The sequence below is a fragment of the Dipodomys spectabilis genome, unplaced genomic scaffold (assembly GCF_019054845.1).
Source record: "Dipodomys spectabilis isolate Male_0828 unplaced genomic scaffold, ASM1905484v1 ptg000002l, whole genome shotgun sequence".
In the NCBI taxonomy this organism is placed as follows: domain Eukaryota; kingdom Metazoa; phylum Chordata; class Mammalia; order Rodentia; family Heteromyidae; genus Dipodomys; species Dipodomys spectabilis.
Window position 1 is genome coordinate 1,739,231 of NW_024870679.1, and position 16,927 is coordinate 1,756,157.

Sequence of the window (16,927 nt, forward strand, 5' to 3'; positions counted from 1 at the left end):
CTGCAAATATAATTACAGAAGAATTTATATACAGAATTCTGAACACCAAAATATGTAAGTTATTTTCATTAAAGAGCAAGATTCCCAGCACAACATTGATTAGAAAGACCAATGTCATTTGCAACAGCTAAATTCATTCACACTGACAAGGAAAAATTTCTCAATATCTACACATCACCACCCTTGGACATATACAGAAGTATCAGAATAGCACATTGAAAAAGTGCAATTTGAAAGTTGCTACATACAAATGGTGAAATGACTAGCACTTAATGCTGTGCTTTAATCTTAGTATCTTTAGACTAACAGTTCCCAAGATAACTCAAAAATTAGTTAATATAACCTTCCGTTACCATTTTTACTATAATTTTATTTTTATTATTAAGGTGTTGTACAGATGGGTTATCATTTCATACATCAGGTAATGAGTACAATTCTTTTTGGAAAATGTCACATTTTCTTCTCTTTTCCCCAGTTTCTCTCTACTGTCCTTATCCACAAGTCACAAAGTTCATTTTCCAAATATTGTATACTGAATATCATGATTGCAAAATCTTCCTTCTTCCCATTCTGCTCCCTTTGGCTCCCTTAGGAAAAAATAAAAAAAAAACACCTAAAAGCATAACCACCACCCCTACCCCCAACAAAACTCCATGTTTCTATTTCCTACAATTTGTTTTGATAAATAGTATTTTAAATGGCAGATGAGTTACCCCTTTGGGTTCCTCCCCTGTGTATGAATGCCTAGAGTCCTGTAAAAGTTATCATATGTCTGTTATATTACATATATATATATGAGAAACATGCCATTTGTCCCTCACATGATTTGTTCTAGGTCCAGCCAGTTCCCTGCAAATGACATTTTTTTTCTAATGTGTAAGTAAAATTCCATTGTGTCTATATACAGCATGTTTTTGATCCATCATCTATTGTAGGGCATTTGGGTTGCTCACATAGCTTGGCTATTGTGAAGAGTGCAGAAATGAACATGGATGTGCAAGTGTCTTTACCATATCCAGGCTTGTGACGTTCTGGGTAGATGCACAAGAGTGGCATGGCTGGGTCATGGGAAAGTTCTGTGTTAAGTGTTTGAAGGAACCTCCAAACTGCCATCCAGAGAGATTAAACCAGTTTATACTCCCACAAACAGAGCAATAGAGTTCTTTCTCTCCCACATCCCTGGCAGCATTTGTTGTAATAAAAACAAATTCTACATGTTGGTCAATCTAACGGGGTAAGATGACATCTCAAAGTTGTTTTGATTTTCATTTCTTTTATGGCCAGGGATGTTGAATATTTCCTCAACTTTGACTAGTGTGTATCTGCTGCCTAAATTCCTTAATGGTACTTATTGCCTTTTCTCTATCTTAATCTTTTGATCCAAAAACTTCAATTTTTCAAAGATGACTGTGAAGATTCAAGTTCAATTTCACATGGGTATGGCTATGTCTTTATCTGCTAACTCTCAATGTGGATATCTATGATCAATTGGGTATTTGCTATTTTTGCATGTCATCCTCTTTTGGTAACTGAGGTGATCTTCACTCTGTTGGGAAATAATCCTTGTGTGCAGTTTTGGCAGAAAGGTTACTCAACGTGTTCCATTCAACTAGACTCAAGTTAGGTCAATCAGGCTGATTCTCAGGAAGCTCAATCATAAGCAAAGTGAAAATAGATTCATGAGGGCTTTGGCATACTAATGAGACTTAGCTCCATACTGCTACCAAGGCTCCACCTCTGCAAACTGTTCCAGTTCTCAAGATTTCCAAGGTCTAGCTTCTTGCTTTTTAATTTTTTTGAGGGTTTTTTTGCATTTTAGTTTTAGTATTTTAATACGGATGCTGCAGATACCTGATTCCATATATACAGTTGCTAAGGACTGTTGCTGAACAGTGAACAAGAATACTTAGTGGTGCTTCTGTTGCTTGTTTCACAAGAACCCTAATATAATTATATATGACATTGTTTGAGGAGGACAAAGTACAAACTTTTGCTGTTTCACATATGTGTTAAAAAGCAGTTTAAATATAAAGCTGTGATTATACATTTTAAGTTCTAGGGGCCAAGTGTAGGTGGCACATGCCTATAATTCTAGTTACTCAGAAAGGAGAGACTAGGAAAACATAGTTCAACACTCATCACAAATTTAGCAAGAGGGCTGGAAAGGTGGCTCAACAGGAGAGCGCTTGCCTTGAATGCAAGAGGCTCTGGGTTTGATTCCTCAGCACCACATAAGCAGAAAAAGTCAGAAGTGGTACTATGGCTAAAGTGGTAGAGAGCTAGCCTTGAGCTGAAGAGCTGAGGGACAGCGCCCAGGGCCAGAGTTCAGGCCCCATGACCGACAAACAAATAAAATTAGCAAAAATCCATATTAACAAAAAAAAGCCAGATATGATCGTGTACCTTATGATCTCAGTTATGTAAGGCATAGGTAGGAAGATAATAGGCCAAAACTAACTCCAGGCATAAAGCACAAGCTCTATCAAAAAAAAAAAAAAAGTGATAAAAGGCAGAGGCCTGGTTCAAGTATGCTTACATAAGGTCCTGAATTCAAATCACTAAAATTTAAAAAGGCATTTTAAAATTCTAAATCTCATGCAATATATATATATTATGCTTTATTGTATATATTTTTATTGTAAAAATACTGCACAGAGGGGTTACAGTTACGTAAGGTAATGAACACATTTCCTATAGCGCGTTGACACCTCCTCCTTTTATATTTTTTTCTTATTGTACCAAGTACAGATACCAAGAAAAAAAATTTTTTTAAGGCATGGTAAAGAAAGATAAAAGTTTCTAAAACAGTTGTCAGAATGTGAGGTTTCTTTAGTCAAAGATCAGCAAACTTTACTCATAGACTAAGTCCAGTTCACTGCTTGTTTTTGTGTTGCAAATGAACTAAGAATGTTTTTATATTATTAATTTTTCCTTAAAAAAAAGTAAAGTTTAAAAAATACATTGACATTTGAAAAAATATACAAATTCATATTTCTGTGTCCATAAGTAGATTCAGTCCAACCCATTTGGTCTATGGTTACTCTTTCAATCTCTAACAGCAGAGCTAGGCACAGCTGCTCCTTGGTTGTTCCCAGAGACTGGTTCCAAGGAACAACTGTGCCCAGTTCAAGTCCCTTACATAAAATGGCACAGTAGCTGCATAAAATCTATACACTGTATTTTAAATCATCTCGACATTACTTGTAATAATATACTGAAAAAGCTTTGATAATTGTTTTTTTGTTTTGTTTTGTTTTTGTTGGTTGTGGGGCTTGAATTCTGGGCCTGGGCACTGTCTCTCAGCTCTTTAGCTCAAGGCTAGCACTCTACCACTTGAGCCACAGAACCACTTCTGATAATAATTGTTATACTGTCTTGACAAGAAAAAAGTCTGTACATGTTCAAGAAATGTCCTAATTGTTTTTGTCTGCAGTTGGTAGAATCCACAGATACAACATGCAGATCATGGTGAGCCAATATATTTGCAAAAGCAACCATATGGTCCTAAACTCTTGAACTGTTTAGAAGAGGTTAAAAAAAAAAGAGCAAAGCCAGAAGTGATGGCATAAGGCTCTAATCTCAGCACATGGTAGGCTACGACAGGAAGATCATAAGTTCAAGGCTAGCCTATACAAATAAAGAATCAATTTACTGTAGCTATTATTTTTCCTACTTACCTGGTATAAAATATTGTTTGAACACTTTACAGATGTAATATTTTTAATCCTTATAATATTCCTGTGAGTTCAAACCACTTTGTTTCTTTAAATTCAATAGAAGTAAATAATAGAACCAGAATTACAATCCAGGCAGTAGGGCTCTAATATCTGTGTGGCTAACCATACCACCATATTGTTTTATTGGCCATCTTCTTGCCTGTTTAATCAGCAGTGTCCAAATGGTGTAGATTTTCCTTAATCTATATTCATGATCACTTTATCTTCTGAGAAATTAATCACTAGGCTTTCATTGCCATCCAAGTATCACATGTACACTTAAATCTTGCTTCACACATTGATATATGACATATATGTATGTATATATTTGTTACATAAACATACATGCACATATACATACATATATACATATATGTTTTATAGAAAAATATATTAACTCCTAAGGTTATAATGAACAAAACAAGATGCAATTAAACCAAGCACATAAGAAACTGACTCAATGAAAAGCTGTGGTTAACATGATATGTAGGAGGCTGCTGCCAGTGTAAAATAGCAAATTATTTTAAAATAAACATTATTTAAAGTAGAAAAAGGCAAGGGCAGATACATGGGAAACAACTAAAGCTGTCTTTGAAGATGAAATTTTTATTTACTAGTACGTTAGTATAGAATGTTTTTGTTTTTTTGTTTTTGGTCAGTCATGGGGCTTGAATTCTGGGTCTGGGCGCTGTCCCTCAACTCTTCAGCTCAAGGCTAGCACTCTACCACTTGAGCCACAGCATCGCTTCCAGTTTTCTCAGTGGTTTATTGGACATTAAGAGTCACACAGACTTTTCCTGCCCAGGCTGGCTTTGAACCGTGATCCTCCAATCTCAGTCTCCTGAGTAGCTAGGATTTCAGGTGTGAGCCACCAGAGCCCAGCAGTATAGAATATTTCTATAAAACATTTCTTCACATCTTACCTTTCAAAGCACAATAAAACAAATACATAAAACAGAAATAATCATTAATTATCAGGTAACAATTTTATAAGACTGGCAATGCAGGTTTGTTTATAACAGCATTACCACAAACGAGTTAGGAGTTGAGCTAGAATTTTATGATGCTCCATCATCACTTGAAAATAGGAATTTTTCATCTCCATTGTATTCTAATGAGACCAGTGTTGAATATGTGAACCATCACTGACTGAAATATCATTATGTAGTGTATTAATGTGTTACAAACTATTACTGAGCCAATATAGTGGATCCTTGATATAGAATTACAAGAAGATCATATATGCTCAAGAAAAACCATGTATGCTCAGGAGTTCAGTACTATAGTTGTAAACACTGATTCATTTTTCCTGTAATGCTGGCCAACTTCCACCCAAAAAGACATGCTGCCTTTTAACAAATCTAAAATTTTCACTTTGTCATTTCAATTAACTACATTTACTTTTATATTGCCTTTTGGACACTCTGCTTTTAGGGAATCTGATTTTTCACAAAATCAAGGGCAGGGAAACATTCAACAGATGATATGACAATTTAAATATAAGTGATACAAGGACTAACTGAAATCTGTGTAACACATACACCAAATTAAAAGTTTTCTGTTTTTGAAATTTTTTAAAACTTATTTTCACTGGGCATGTAATACATTTATAAATAAGGCAAGATTGCTATACTGGAAATGAGAAAGTTTGTGGCAGAGAATATGAAGAAATTTTAAAAGAGAATCATAGGAATTACAAAAGATCTGTAACTATCTACATCTATATATTTGCCTTAGAAAATCTGGCACAGAGGGTACCTTAATTCAATCTTTGCTTTTCCCTAGACCATACATGAACTTAGAAGTTCAATAAAGCATCTTAGCTGAGAAGAGACTCTTGAGCTCAAGTCCCAGTAGTGGCACACAAAAAAACTATATGCATATTTGCCTGATGTGGTGGTGCATGCCTATAATCTCAGCACTAATAGTCTGAAAAAGGGAGACAATGAACTAAAGGCTAGCCTAAGCTATACAAGGAGTTCTGTCTCAAAAAATCAAAGGCTGAGGCTGTAGCTCAGTGCTAGAGCACTTACCTATATGCACAAGAACCTGAATCCCTAGCACCAGGAGAGGGGATAAGAGCACATATGGAGAGGGGGATCCTAACAGAACTTTCCTTTGAAAAAGGAAATTTTTATTTACTAGCATACCACAATAGAACACTTCTAATCTTCAATTCTCATCTTTGTGTTTGATGACTTACATATATTTTATAGGAAAATCCTGTTAGCATATATAGCAAGCTGATAATTATTTTTGTATTATTTGTATTCTTTTCTTCATCTGTATATTTTGCATATCTGTATTTACTCTTTTCACAATGTATTACTTAATTTAAAAACACTTTTCAAAAATTATGACCAAGAGAATTTCCAAAGATTGCTCTCATAATACTTTGAATAGAAAAACCTAAAGATTTAACTATAAAGTTAACTATATTTGGGGCTGGGAAGGTGGCTCAGTGGTACAGCGCATGCCTTGCATGCCAGAGACCCTGGGTTCAATTCCTCAGCACCACATAAGCAAAAAGAAAAAAGCCGGGAGTGGTGCTGTGGCTCAAGTGGTAGAGCGCTCACCTTGAGCTGAAGAGCTGAGGGACAGCACCCAGGCCCAGAGTTCAGGCCCCATGACTAGACCCAAAAAAAAAAAAAAAAAAGTTAACTATATTAGTTCAAGAATGAGTTGTCGTTTGTGACTCAACTCTTGAGGTATAAAGATGTTTCATGTATATATTCAGAAAGCACTAACGTTAAAAAAAAAAAATCTGCACCAAAGAATAAGACTTTTAACCTACTCAACAGATAAAAAAATTGAGATTTTTTTCCTTGTCTGTTGTGGGGCTTGAACTCTGGGCCTGGGAACTGTCCCTGAGCTCTTCAGTGCAAGGCTAGCACTCTACCACTTGAGCCAAGTGCTACTCCCGGTTTTCTGGAGTTTAAGTGGAGATAAGAGTCTCACAGATTTTCCTGTGCAGGCTGGCTTTGAACCATGATCCTCAGATCTCAGCCTCCTGAGTAGCTAGGATCACAGGCTTCAGCCATCAGTACCCAGCAAGGTATTTATTTTTTACAAACATGCTAATGAAAAAAAATGCCACTAACTGGATGGAATGATCGGCATGGAATTGCAGCTACTCTGGAGGCTGAAGCAGGGGGAGCAAAAATCTAAAAAAAAAAAAAAAATCCTATGAGGCGTAACAATTTTGTGAAAGTCTTTTTTGAGGGAAAAGTGGGATGTGGGGGTTTGGATTAGGCCCTTTTTGCTTTAGTTATTTCTGTAATAGGGCTTTTTGAGCAGGCAAGCCTTGAACAATGCTTTTCCTAGCTATGCTTCCCACCCAGCTGGGATTTCATGGCAAAATCACCATGCCCACATTGTTTGTTTAGATGAGGTCTCAGTAACTTTTTCTTGGACTTGCCTCAAACCTCACCCTCCTCAATCTCTACCTTCTGAATTGCTAGGATTATAGGTATGAGCCACCATGTCACACTGACTTAACCCTGACATATCCAAATCAAGATTATCCTCTCTGCAATCAGTCTAGCCTAACTGATGTGTGACAACAACTCAATTCCAAGAAAGTCCTGTCTTAAAAACAATCTTGTCTGAGCGGCCAGGGTGCTAAGTATTATTTATTACAATTACCCTTCATCTAAATGGCAAATATTCCAAAACACTGAGATCATTTGGAAACCTCAGTTCACTTCTTTTTTTTTTTGGTCAGTCATGGGGCCTGAACTCTAGGCCTGGTGCTGTTCCTCAGCTCTTCAGCTCAAGGCTAGCACTATACCACTTGAGCCACAGCGCCACTTCCAGCTTTTTCTGCTTATATGGTGCTGAGGAATCGTACCTAGGGCCTCATGTATGCAAGGCAAGCACTCTACCACTGATCCACCTTCCCAGCCCCTCTTTTTTTTTGAGGGGGGGGGCCACAGTCCTAGGGCTTGAACTCAGAGCCTACCTACTGTCCCTGAACTTCTTTTTAAGGCTAGCACTTTACAACTTGAGGCACAGCGCCACTACCAGCCTTTTCTGTTTATGTGGTATTGAGGAATTAAACCCAGGGCTTCATGAATGCAAGGCAAACACTCTACCACTAAGCCACATCCCCAGCCCTGAGACAGGTTCTTAAACTTGCAATTCTCCTGCTTCTGCACTCCAAGTGCTGGGATTACAGTGGTATGACTGATGTATACCAATAAGCCTGGCTGAAAATCTAATTCAAAAGTATCTACAATCTAATTTGAAAGAATCCTAGCTAATTAGGAGGCTGAGATTTCAGGATCCCTGTTTAAAGCCATCACTCTAGGCAGAAAAGTTCACGAGAGACTTATCTCCAATTAACCACTAAATAGCCAAATGGAGCTGTAGCTCAAGTGGTAGAGCACTAGTCTGAAGCAAAAAGGCTTATGGAGAGCCCCAAGGCCCTGAATTCAATCTCTAGGACAGGCACGTGTGCACACACGTACACACAGACAGATACAGATAGATACACACATACACACACACACATACACACACGTACACACACACGTACACACAGTTCATAGGCAGTAGTTACTTGCTGTATTATAATTGACATTTAAAGATTTTAATAATAGCATATGTAGTTAATTTATAACTGAAACAGACTGTTTCACTAAAAATTTAGTGCTAAAAAACTAAAACCAGGAGCTGGGAAAGTGGCTCAGTGGTAGAGTGCTTGCCTCGCATGCATGAGGCCCTGGGTTCGATTCCTCAGCACCACATAAACAGAAAAAGCCAGAAATGGCACTGTGGCTCAAGTAGCAGAGCACTAGCCTTGAGTTGAGGAGCTGAGGGACAGAGCCTAGGCCCAAAGTCAGGCCCCATGACTGACAAAATAAACAAACACCATTTATTAAAGCAAATTAAAGAAACTTGTTTGAGTCCAGCAAAAGCTCTAGTTTACAAACTATAAAGAGTAAATGTGACTAGGCGCTGGTGGCTCATGCCTGTAATCCTAGCTACTCAGGAGGCTGAGATCTGAGGATTGTAGTTCAAAGCCAGCCCTGCAAGGATATCCATGAGACTCTGATCTCCAATAAACCACTAGAAAACTGGAAGTGACATTGGTGGTTCAAGTGGTAGAGAGTTCGCCTTGAGGGACACTCCCAGGACGAGTTCAAGCCCCATGGCTGAAAAAAAAAAAAAAAGCCAAAAGTGGGGCTGTGGCTCAAGTGGTAGAGCGCTAGCCTTGAGCTGCAGAGCTGAGGGACAGCACCCAGGCCCAGAGCTCAGGCCCCACCAACCTACCAAAAAAAAAAAGGAAAATAAGCCAAGGGTGACAGTGCCTATCTGTGTGGGGGTCTCTGATGTAGAAAAATTAGAGTCCAGGGATGGGAAGGTGGCTTAGTGGTAGAGTGCTTGCCTTGTATGCATGAGGCTTTGGGTTCGATTCCTCAGCACCATATAAGCAAAAAGAAAAAAACTGGAAGTGGCGCTGTGGCTCAAGTGGTAGAGCACTAGCCTTGAGCTGAAGAGCTGAGGGACAGCGCCCAAGCCCAGAGTTCAGGCCCCACGACCAGACCCCTCTCCCCACAAAAAAAAGAAAAATTAGAGTCCAAGGCCAAACTGAGCTGCATAGCAAGACCCCATCTGAAAGAAGGTAAAGAAGGGAGGAAGGAAGAAAGGGTAAGGTTAGGGGAAAGGAAGGAGAGACTGAAGGAGAAAATAAAAGGAAAAGGGGAGGGAATTTGCATGTATGTAGTCTAGTAAATTACAGTAGCTAAAATTATAGCATCTAAACACTGGTAATTTGTCTTTTCCCCTTTAAGAGTGCTTTTATGATTGATTTTCTATAAAACACTTTGACCAGTCATGAGGCTTGAGCTCAAGGCCTAAGCACTATCCCTGAACTTATTTGTGCCCAAGGCTAGCACGCTACCACTTGAGCCACATTGCCACTCTTCGCATTTTCTAAGTAGTTTATTGGAGATAAGAATCTCAGACTTTCCTACCTGGGCTGGCTTTGAACTGTAATCCTCAGGTCTCAGACTCCTGAGTAAGAAAAAATTATAGATGTGAGCCACTGGCTCCCGTTCAAGAAAATAATTTTTACTGTGGAATATTAACCATATCTGGGAAGAGACAGGATTTTTCATATAAACTTCTATAGGTATTAGATTTTTCATTAACTTTTTTCTGATTAAATATACTTTTTTTCTTATACTATCAAAATTTTTCACATGTCAATACACACGGGATGTTAAACTTCTGGCTAAAGAAGTATTATGGCTACAAGAGATCAAAACTAGTAATTCACTGTAAAACTCAAATTCAGCCTGACACATCTGAACCTAAGTTGAGCCAGCTAAGAAAACCACAAAGCAATGATTCTTTATAGCCATTTTCTAAGACCTACTATTACATCCACATAAGCAGATGGCACTGAGTGGTGACATGATCTCAAGCTTGTTCTATTGATGACAGTAGTCCAGTTCTAAATAAAGCATACTGGGAATAATAAGATGACTGCATTGTCTAAAACCCTCCTTACTCATAGCTTCAATTAGACTTTGGGTGATTGTTGAATTATAATGCTGACATATTCCAATTTAAAAATTGTATCTGAGTGAGATATTAGTCAGAAGTTACTAAAAATTTATTTATAGTTCAAAGAGATATTTTACAGCTCAAATTTGCCCTAAGTGAAACTCAGTATTCAATAGACAAGAGGAACTTTTTAAAAATATGGTATTACTATTTGAGTTACTGAAGTCCCAGACTTCCCATGTAAATATAATATATCCTAATATGTGGAAATCAAAATATACAAATAAGAGCAAATCTGATTATGAGATTCATCTTCCCAAATCACTAACCACAGATTTAAGATAATCTGATGTTTTTATATAATTAAATTTATAAAAATCTTACATTAAAAAGATAAACATTTATATGACAAACTGACATTGTACTTCATATAAAAACAATTTTCTGAAGCATAAAAATGTATCAGAGGTTATGTATATCCTTATTAAACTGATCATATAATTATAATGCGAAACTGCATGCAGCAGGAGGGCAGTCTAGAGCTGTGGTACAGAAATCCAGCAGGGTTTTTGAAAAAAGTTTGACAATATCAAGAACCAAAATACCTACAAAGTTATTTTTATAGACTTGTAAAATTATAGCTTTAGTATCAGACAACTCAAAATAAATTAAAATATGTTCAGTTTTCACAAAAACAACCCTCTTCATTCTATCTAGGTTTATTGTACTTCCAACTCAAACCAAGGAGACAGATTGCACACTTCAAGGAATAGTAATCATTACACTGCCACAACAGTGATAGACACATCATATTCATATTCTCTTGAAAATCTAATTAAGCTATAATATCTCATCCAAAGTATCCTACCTCCTTCTACATTAATTCAACCCCTTTTAGCTTTCATTTCTCCTTTTTGTGAAAATAGGTTTCTTTTTCTATCTAGTCTAGTCTCCAATGGTAAATTGTGTATCATAGTCCCTTACCTTTCTCAACCTTACTCTAACACAACTTAAATGAATATAGGAGTGGATCCCTGTCTAGTAATTAAGTTGTGTTAGAGTAAGTATGCATTTTAAATAACTATACTCAGTTATGTTTAATTAAAAAATCAGGTTAAATAACTGTAAAATTAAATTTACGAGGTATTAATCTGAAGGTTTAGACAAGTCATAAACATGGGGTTTAGAGATATACTACTGTTCTCCCTGGTTAAACATGATTTCAGGTGATCTGTTATACACTTATTTTAAAACCCTAATAATCAGTTCATATTTCCAAACAAACTACACAATTTGATAGACTAATAGAAGACAGAAAGAACATGTAACTCTATTACACACATACACCAGTGTAAAGGTCAGACAACTATTGTCAACTGAAGAACTTAATGTTATTCTATCACTTCAGACAATTATTGTCAGCTGAAAACCTTTGTTATTCTATAACCTCAGTTCAGAATACTAAAATAAACTTTAAATAATTCAGAGTTACAAACAGAACCAAAAACAGTTGTACCTTGGTTGCAGATTTTTTTTAATTTGAAGTTTACAAATTACTTAGTAAGCAAAAGCTAAGAGAAAGTTACAATGTCTGTCTGTTCTTTATTATCTGCCTAAACATTTCTAGTGTAATTTATTATCAGTAATTTAAATTTCAGAGTAGTAGATAGAAAAGAGCTTAAGCCACTTATTTCTGAACAACTTTCTAGACCCATCTAAGAAAATGGTGCAATGGGGCTGGGAAGGTGGCTCAGTGGTAGGGCGCTTGCCTTGCATGCCTGAGGCCCTGGGTTCCATTCCTCAGCACCACATAAGCAAAAAAAAAAGCCGGAAGTGGTGCTGTGGCTCAAGTGATAGGGTGCTAGCCTTGAGCTGAAGAGCTGAGGGACAGCGCCCAGGCCCAGAGTTCAGGCCCCACGACTGGACCCAAACAAGAAAAAAAAAAAAATGGTGCAATGTACTGAAGAAGAAATTATAGCAACAGTGGTAGTCATTTATTTACCCATTCATTCATGTTTTATGTAAGCAGGACAGAAATGTTTATTGATTTTCCAACTTGTACTGCAGCTAATCTTTCTGTAAGTTTGGCATCAGCATGGTTCTCTATATAAAACTAAAGAAGTGTGAATTTTCATAAATTACACAATTATTGAGTTTTACTACCTGTAAAAATCGGGTGATATCAATATCTACTTCATAGATTTACTGTGCAATTTAAATAGGATGAAAAAGGTCTACTCTCCTACTCTCCCTCTCTCTCCTAGGTTCCTCCAGAGACTATCACGCTTTCAGTGGTTACTAACCTGTTTAAAAAATCTTTTATTCTCCATGGATTTTATACCTTCAAAGAGCTTTTTCTACAAACTACACTGCTATTTTATTAGTCAAATGAGTAAAGGCTAATTAGAACTCTCAAATTTTTCAAAGATTTAAAAACTAATGAAACTCAGGTCTTCCTCTACCATTTTTCATCCTCAACCTTCTGCCCAGTGCTGGGAACAGAATCCAGAGCCTTTAACATCCTATACAAGCATTCTACCACTAATGCGATATCCCCCTAGGTTCTTAAGCAGGAATCACAACATTTTTACTTCATTACCAACCTGCAAACCACCACAATGTTTAAAAAGGTATAACCAAAAGTCTTGAGTTTACTTAATTATTAGTCCAAGAAAAGATCGTATCTTGCTTGTCTAAATCTCTTGAGAACATATGTACAAGTTTACTAGGCTTTTTGCAATACTAAAAATAATTCATTTTTATCTCCACAGACCCTGGGAAAAACATAACTTATAAATCATAATTGTCTAAACGCACCAAGTCTTTCCTTATATGTATATCTAACTAAACTTCCAGTTGCCCTATAGATCTGTTGTCAGCCATTATGCCACCTTCAAATTTAGAAGTTACATATTTATTTACAAAGAAATGTTATCCACCTTCTTTTTATATTATTGTAACAAAATCATTCCCATTTCCCAAGGATCTCTGTAATTAATATTTTCCCCCTACCAACCTCATCTACGAGTATTTTTCCAGTCTGTGGCTTTTTGTTATTTCTCAAATATATGACTATCTGCTTCCTAGTTCACAGTCTTTGTACCAAATGGGCCCTTTGCCTGGTTCACTCTTCTTGCAAACCATTACATGTGTATCATTTTCTCATTCAGATTCTACATTAAATATCACCATTTCAAAGAGCTTTTTCTTCAAAATTCAATCCAAACCTGTCAGTCTTTCGATTTTCACACTGCTCCACTTTTTTTTTAAATGCGTTTTTTTATTGTAAAAATACCGTACAGAGGGGTCACAGTTACATGAGCAAGGTCATGAGTACATTTCCTATCAAGCATTGTTACCTCCTTTGTTTTTCCCCTACCCTTCCTTCCCTCCCACCTCCACAACTACACTCTACACTCTCCCTTCTCTCCTCCCCGCCTAAATTGTAAAGTTCGTTTTTCAACATAGTGTTGTTGCTTTGTATGTTCCTCCCCCAAGGTATAACCCCTGTTTTCACTGTACTTGATGTCAGTGCCCTGCATCTTGTATAGACACTTCTCTAGCTTGGGGAGGGGAAGGGAAAAAACAAAATGTTTAAATAGGGATACAGGTTAATCCATTTTAACACTGCTCCACTTTCTTCCTGACATTTACATATCTGAGGTTACCTTAGTAAAATGAAGTATCATTTAGTTGACCAGACCTGGGTTTTTACAATTTCACACAACCAAAAGAGAACACTTTTAAAAAGTCACATATATACAATTCCTAACACTATGTGCTACATTTTCTTTTCTTTTCTTTTAAATTGTAAGATTACCTTTGAAAAGGAGATCTGAACAAAAACAGTAAGCGAAGAATGTATTTCAGTGATAAAATACTTGCCTAGCACTCATAAAGCTCTAGGTTTTGATTCTCAACATGGAAGAAAAAAACCCCACTGTAATAATAAGGGCTTAATTTCTAAATTTAGACAATATATAAAAATAAAAGAAAGGGGCTGGGAAGGTAGCTCAACGGTGACCCTGGGTTCGATTCCTCAGCACCACATAAACAGAAAAAGCCGGAAGTGGTGCTGTGGCTCTAGTGGTAGAGCGCTAGCCTTGAGCTGAAGAGCTGAGGGGCAGCGCCCAGACCCAGAGTTCAGGCCCCATGAACGGCAAAAAAATAAATAAATAAAAGAAAGGTTAAGAAATTATGCAATTGCTGTTTTAAAAAATACAATGTCTTAGAAGGATCCCAGCCTATATTTTAAAGAAATTGAGGGTTGCTTCTTTTCTTGAGTGGACAATACCAAGTAGATAATCACCATTCATGTTAATTTCCTTATCATTCAAAAAGAAATATTATTATCACTTTCAGGCCAACTCACTTATGTATTTAATTCAGCCATTGTAAAGTACACTAAAACCTAGAATTAGGTATTAGAATGTGTTAAAATGGCACTTGCCAACTCATATACATATTTTTAATGGGAAAATTAAAAGGGGAGAACAGGAATACATAAAAGCAATAGTAAAGAGCATATACTCAGCTCCTAATTATTTTTTGCTACATATTTTACTATGCTTCTTAACTTTCTATGCTGCTTAACAAAGTCACTCTGTCACTCTGCTCATTTAATTGATATGTGCAGTCCACTAGCACTTGTGAATGCTGCAAAAACAGCTTGCCGAAAATACTATGTGCCAAATATTCTTACATATGGTTTCTAATCCTCTCAACAATCCTGTGATGTGGGTATCACTATTCTTCCTTTACAGATAAGAAAGCCAAGGTTTAGGCCAGGTGCAGAGACTCACATTTGCAAACCCAGCTACTCAGGAAGCAGGTTATCAGAAGGATTGCCATTTAAGGTGAGGCCAGCCCAGGTGACTTTAGAAAGACTCCACCTCAACAAAACAGCCAAGTATTCTGTCAAGTGCCTGTTATCCCAGCTAGACAGGAAGTCATAGGTAGGAGGATCAGGTTCAAGGTTGACCCCAGGCAAAAAGTGAGAGACACTATCTGAAAAGAAAACTAAAAGGCTAGACACTCATAGTTCAAGTAACAGCAATTATCCCTATAATCTCAAAGCCATTGAGCTCAAACTCCAGTACAACCACCAAAAAAAAGGAGGGGACAGCTCAAAGTTTAGAAATATCAAAACACATAGTATTCTATAAGTTATCTCAAAGCATGCACTTAGTAAGTAGTCAAGGAAGGATTTGCCTACTTCCAAAGTCATCTCTTTATAAAGTTAGTACCATGTGATTACTGCCCCTCAGCTATCTGAAATAATTTTGTCATCCATAACATTACATGCTATAAAACAAGCTTTTTCATGTTTGTTATTTTAGTGAGAGAACATCAAAATCCTATTTCTCTCTGAAAAAAATGTTCAATTTCAATTTTATAGTGCTTTTAGTTAATGACGAAATTGATTCCATAAGTAATTTTTATACCCATCAAACCAACCTTTTAGAAGAAACTACAAAATTACTACTCACACACTATAATGGCTTTAAAAAGTATTTATGAGGGTTCTGTGATTACCACCCACGAATATAAAAGATATTTATCAAATTGGCAAAGATTGTAAAAACTGACCTACTCAATGGCATTGAAGGTGCAGTGAGACACACACTCTTATACAGGATAACCACCCCTCTGATCCAGTTATCCCACTTCTGGAAATCTATCCTAAAGGGGGAAAGAAAAAAACAGATGCAATCAAAGACAAATGTACAAAAATGTCCATCTCACTATTATTTAAAATAGTAATACCATAAAGAATCAACCTTAATGTTCTATACTAGGAGACCAATATCCAGATTTGGGGGAAGGGAGAAAATAGTGTAAGTTATAGTTCTAATTTTTGTAAAAATTTTAAAACATTGTACATTCAAAGAAAGAGGTGGAAATGTATATATTTCAACATTAATAGTAATTTTCTCTGCATAATAGAATCATGGATGATCACTAATGTCAAAATTTGCCACAGCTTTTGTAACATAGCTTTCTTTAAACAGAAAAAAAAGTTGATATACACTGAAAATGATCCTGACCCTAACAAAGGCATGACTTAGAATAGGAACTACATTTCCCAGGACAAAGAAATCATACTTGCTTTGTTTCCAGCTTCTATTATGTTCATGTTTACTTTTAGATTGTATAAAGGATATCATAAAACTGTACAAGGCTGTACACTATCTAAAAGTCAACCAATTCACTAAAAGAAAGCACAATATAAAAATAAAAATTAAAAAAAAGAAAGCACAACAGTTAAATGGGTTGTTTTTATTGTGTATGTCTACTGAAAATTTAAAAAAATGTTCAATTAATCCTAACTCAAAATATACAAAAAAGAAAGACCAGAAAAACTACTCTCATTTTGCAAACTAAATATACTATTATTGACTTATAAGCACTTCAGGGGGCAAGGAGAACTTGAAATAAAGCTGGCAGTCAAGTAATATTTATTAGGAATGCAAACTGAGGGGAGGGGAAGGTGGCTCAGTGGTAGAGTGCTTGCCTTGCATGCAAGAGGTCCTGGTTCAATTCCTTAGCACCACATCAGCAGAAAAGGCCCGAAGTGGTGCTGTGGCTCAAGTGGTAGAGTGCTAGTGTTGAGCTTAAGATCTGAGGGACAGCACCCAGGCCCAGAGTTCAAGCCCCAGGACTGACACAAACAAAAACACAACAAGAATGCAAATTGA

General features: G+C 36.6%; 1 protein-coding gene across 2 annotated transcripts in view; it reads right to left on the bottom strand.

Moving 5' to 3' along the window:
- The window catches only part of Rap1a (RAP1A, member of RAS oncogene family), a 73,752-nt gene extending 57,841 nt beyond the window's left edge, over positions 1 to 15,911 (bottom strand). Inside the window, exon 1 of one of the 2 annotated variants that reach the window (XM_042675284.1) lies at positions 15,819 to 15,911. The gene's annotated coding sequence lies outside the window, so the exon portion shown is untranslated. The remainder of the gene's footprint in view (positions 1 to 15,818) is intronic. The other variant, XM_042675293.1, reaches the window with a different exon arrangement.
- Positions 15,912 to 16,927: the final 1,016 nt, after the last annotated feature.